The sequence below is a fragment of the Quercus robur genome, chromosome 8, assembly GCF_932294415.1.
Source record: "Quercus robur chromosome 8, dhQueRobu3.1, whole genome shotgun sequence".
NCBI classification, from domain to species: Eukaryota; Viridiplantae; Streptophyta; class Magnoliopsida; order Fagales; family Fagaceae; genus Quercus; species Quercus robur.
Genome location: NC_065541.1, coordinates 31,081,929 through 31,086,827, shown reverse-complemented (window position 1 = coordinate 31,086,827; position 4,899 = coordinate 31,081,929). Strand labels below are relative to the sequence as shown.

The 4,899-nt window shown below is 39.5% G+C and overlaps 1 long non-coding RNA gene across 2 annotated transcripts; it reads right to left on the bottom strand.

The window, feature by feature from the left end:
• Positions 1-1,761: 1,761 nt before the first annotated feature.
• Positions 1,762-4,366, bottom strand: LOC126695194 (uncharacterized). Of its 2 annotated transcripts, XR_007645996.1 has the most exons (3): positions 3,479-4,366; positions 2,724-2,773; positions 1,762-2,525 (listed from the first exon to the last, which is right to left on the bottom strand). It is a non-coding gene; the product is annotated as an uncharacterized LOC126695194 (long non-coding RNA). The 2 variants fall into 2 exon arrangements; XR_007645995.1 differs by lacking the exon at positions 3,479-4,366 and having other exon boundaries at positions 2,724-3,308.
• Positions 4,367-4,899: the final 533 nt, after the last annotated feature.

The following is a 4,899-nucleotide window of genomic DNA, read 5'->3' as shown; positions in this document are numbered from 1 at the left end:
TCAGCTCTCCTTTACCTTCCATTCCTCCTAATACTAAGGTTAGCACCCTTATTGATTCAAACTCTAGAGCTTGGAAAATTGAAGTGATTAAATAACTGTTTCTACCACATGAAGCCAAAGTAATCCTAAGCATTCCTTTGAGTAACTGACTCCCTTTTGACATGTTGGTTTGGTCCAAAACTCCTTCTAGTAAATTCTCTAGCTGAAGTGCTTATAAGTTGTTGGCTTGTAATGCTTCAGCCAACAACCTAGGTAGCTCTAATCCAAGCCCCCAGAAATCTTTTTGGAGAGGCATTTGGATGCTACGTGTTCCACAAAAGATGAAGCATTTTGTTTGGCGAGCTTGTAGCAATTCTCTCCCAACCATGGACAATCTTTTCTGAAGCCAAATAGTACCATATTCTCTTTGTATCCTGTGGGCGCAACAGGGAGTACGCCTTGGTCGAGTGGACTGTGGTGGAGAAAAATGGAGTCTCTACCTAGATTAGATCCAAGAACCATAAATATAGCATCCTTATGAAATGACTGATCTTTACCAGAGCATGTGTTTGGAGTTTATGTATGGGGATGGGAAGGTGTTTGGCACCCAACCCCACTCGACTCATGGTCGGCCTCCACTCATTATGTTTCAAATCCTAATCCCATCAAAGAGTTCTCTAATATGTTATTCTAAACTCACACACACTAACATGCATCTAACATCCAAACATGGCATATGTCCCACACTCATCTATAGTATAAAACCCTACCATTCATCTAGCACATATATATCCACGGGCAACAAGTATATTACAAGGCAGAAACATTAATAAGGCATTAATCATCAAGTATATTCAATCATTCTAACCTAGCCTCATGGTATTCATCAATCAAGGAGGCCAATCATCATATGCAAAGATGCATGTTCATATTCATATGCATGACTTACCTTCACTTATCTTGCTGCACCATAACACCACAGCACCTATGCATCAATGGATATTCAAGTTCATATGCATGTTCATATGATTCATCAAAGACATAAACCCTAATTATTAATTCAACAATCAAAGCATGTGAAACATATTATTCTACTAACCCTAGACCTAAACATGTGAAAACTAGACTCAATAAGACCTATTTAAAACTAAGCAAAACAAATAAAATAGCAAGAACCCTAAATCTGCGTTTCTAGGCATGAGTATGCATGCGCATCCCAACTATATGCATACAAATACTTCAAGTATGCGTACTTATGCATAGAGCATGCGCACGCATACACGCCCAGAAACACAGTTTCAAAGCAACAAACAAAACAACAATTTAACAAACCCTAGTATACTTTTAATACACAACTAAACAACCGGAACTAGCAACAAAGATATCAAAGATAAAAAAAATGAAAATAAATAAAACAAAAACTATTCCTAAACATGCATTGGATCTAACAACAAACAAGAGCAACATTTAACACATCAAAACATGTTCATCAATATATCCAATCATTCAACTTCTTAATCAAAACATGATGAGACACAACAAATCGAATCCAAACAAATCAAATCATATTTCTAAGTGAAAGCTCGGATTTGTGTTAAAACACGAGAACTTGTTTAGACCCCTAATTAAAAATTATGGCTAGATTGCTTTTACTCTTACTTAATCAAAGTGCAGAACAAGAGTAAATGTGCGCAATGAACCGATAACTACTCTAGTGCATAAACATGAACAACAAATAATAAATGTAAAGCACAAGAGTAAGGGAAGAGAGATGCAAACACAAGACAACACCAAGATGTGTTATCGAAGTGGATACCGAAGAACTCGGCAAAAAACCTCTGTGCAACCCTTCAAGTCGAAATCGATCCACTAGTGAATAAGTTGGAGTACACGAATAACAAAAGACCCTCTAATCCTAGTCTACCCAATGTACTTGAACCCTCCAAGCTCCTGCTACCAACGGACTTCTCGGAGTTTTGTCTTCACTAGCTATCCAGATCCCATAATACGCCCGATTGCATCTGCCAAACTTCACCCACTTTTTTTGGCAAATCCCCAAAGTTTCCCAAGCTCCAAAACACTCTCTATACACAAAAAAGGTGTGGGCTATGTTTAGGTACAAATCTCCTCTCAAGTTATAACAATGGAAAAGGGAAAGGAAAAGAGACTATAAGGATTTCTCACTAAGTATGAGTAGTTCTCTCTCTAAAAGGTGGGTATGTTGTGTTGTGTTGTAGAAACCTATCTAAGGTTTTCTCTCTGAATTGCCTCCATACAATTCGTGGGTAATGAGAGTATATATTGTGTAGGTAAAGACTTAGGTAAAACAAATGAACTTTTTGCCAAATAGACAGTTTTGCGGGTGCTTTGTAGGTTGGCCCTTCTCGTGAAACACTTGTGAAGTTGACAGTCTGGCATGACTCTTCAGCTTCCAGTCATGTGCTCCATACGTGGTCTTTTCGCAGGTTGCTTCTCATGAGCTAGTCGCGAATTCCACTGATTCATCTTTTGAAGCTTGATTCTTTACCGATCTCTCACATTCATCCCTTACAAATAAACCCACATACATACAGAGAAAAATGATTGAAGAAATTACAATCAAATTTGGCATAGAATTAAAGCCAACACAAGATAGTTGAAAATCACAACTTTACACTAAGAATATATAACACATAAATAAAATTAAGAACAACAAGAATACAAAAATAATTCAAATCAAGGAAAAGCTATGAAGAGAGACTCACCTTGCCTATGGAACACAACTTGATTGATATTTTAACCAGCCCCTTAGTGCCTACACAACAAGATCAAGTAATAATCAAAGGAATCAAATCATTCAATATTTCATTGGTAATCACAACTCAAAATCAAAAAGTTTTGAAAAGGTTTTTAGAAATCCCTTTAAGAACATGTTTCTGCCTTAATTTTTATGCTAGAAAAAGGTTTTGAATCTTTGTAAAAAATGTGGTGGCAGCTGCCCTAGGGTTTTTGAGAGAGAAAAAATGGTTTTGAAAGCAAAGAGACACATTTTCTAGTTAGGGTTTGAGTTTGGAAGCATAAGGTTGTATTTATATGTTTAAATTAGGGTTTTCAAACTTATTTAGAGTATTTTGGACGTTTCAAAGGGTCTAGGGTTGGGGCCCATCAAAGAGGGAGGTTTTGGGCCCTAAAAAATGAAGTTTTGGGCTTTTGGAAGTCGGCTTGCGTACACAGGTACATGCATGCGTCCCCAGAAACCTTAATTTTGACAGCTTTAATGACCCGACTTCAAACAGTCACAACTCATTCAATATAAGTTCAAATTAGGCAAAATATGTGTTCAAATTAAAGCCTAGGATATCTACTTTCCAATGAAATAAACGTTACTCAAAAAATCTTTGTAGAACAAAAGTTATGGTTAAAATAGTGAGCAAAGGTCATTTTTCAACATTGTTTTTAGAGCGATTTAAGCATTTTTGAGTTGTAATTACTTCCAAACTATCAAAATAACTTCAATTACCTTTTGTAGATATGTCAAACTCATCATTGGAACTGGGGACTAAAGTTTATTAACCGGGTACAAAATGAGGTGTCTACATATCTAGTGTAAGACTTGGCCTGAAGACATTCTACATGTGGTGTGGGGTTGTATGGAGGTTGATAGTTTGTGGAGAAATCTTAGCTGGGCTCACTACTCGGATCACCCTCCACCTGGGGACCTCACTAACCTTATTTCAAGTTTTTTGTAGGTTGCTGAAGATTTCAGAGCTGATATAGCTTGGTTCTTATGGAATTGGTGAAACATGGCTCGACTAAGTCTTCCAACTCAACCTGTGGTTAACATCATCTCGGTTGCAAGTGGAGTGCTCTAGGATTTCCTCAACACGCAGGAGTTCAAGCCAGTAGCAGCCCAGACGTCCATAAATCATCACTGGTGCCCACGATCCAATTTCAGTACAAAGCCAATTTCGACGATGCTGTGTTTCAGAGCAGTAACTCGGTGGGGCTAGGGGTGGTTATCTGAGACCACAGAGGTGACATTGTAGGGGCCCAGTCCATGCGTATCCCTCCTCCCTCCAACGGTGGCTGAGATCGAAGCTCTTGTCTGCAAACGTGCTGTTCAGTTTGTTAGCGAATTAAGCCTCTATGAGGTGACTTTCGAAGGTGATGCTCTGTTAGTAATCAAATCTCTCACAACCTAGGTTGCACGGACACGCCATTTTTGGCATCGTGTCGGTGTCGGACACGTGTCGAACATCGGTACGGGTATGACTCGTCAGATTCCGGTGTCCGGCGAGTGTCCTCTTTTTTCACTTCTCCGACACGGCACCGACGCGGTGCTGACACGGCTCCGATACGGCTTTGACGGGGTTCCAACGCGTCCGACACGCCAACAGTGAAAAAAAAAAAAAAAGGAAGAAAATCACAGATTTTGACAATGGACTTACCAATACCATTGATGTTGTGATATACCCTAGAACAAAGAAGCCATTTAGAGTCTGAGAAATCATTTTGAAAAACCCACATTTGAAGTTCTCAACCCACCCTCCCTCTGAGCTCTGCCGCTGCCCTCTATCCCTCGCCGAAGCTAGATCGGGCCGATCGGCGAGCTCTCTCTCTCGGAGTGTACAACAGGTCCGAGTCGTCCGACCTTCTCTCTGTTTTTTTTTCTTTCTTTCAGATATTAATTTTGCTGAATGGTCACTGAGGCGAGGCGCCTTTAGTGAGGCGAGCGCCTCTGTCGACTAGTTGCTCGCTTTGAACAGTTTTTCCAGGTGCTAGGCGAGAAGCCTCTGTCGCCTTTGTTTTCTTTTTGTTGCTTATGTTTTCTTTCTGGTGCAGAGGACTTGGCTTCATCAAAAGAAAGATGACTGGCTTTTTTTTATTTTTTATTACTCAGTTTTGTCTTTTAGTGACATAAGTGGAGTTTGAGTTGGCAAC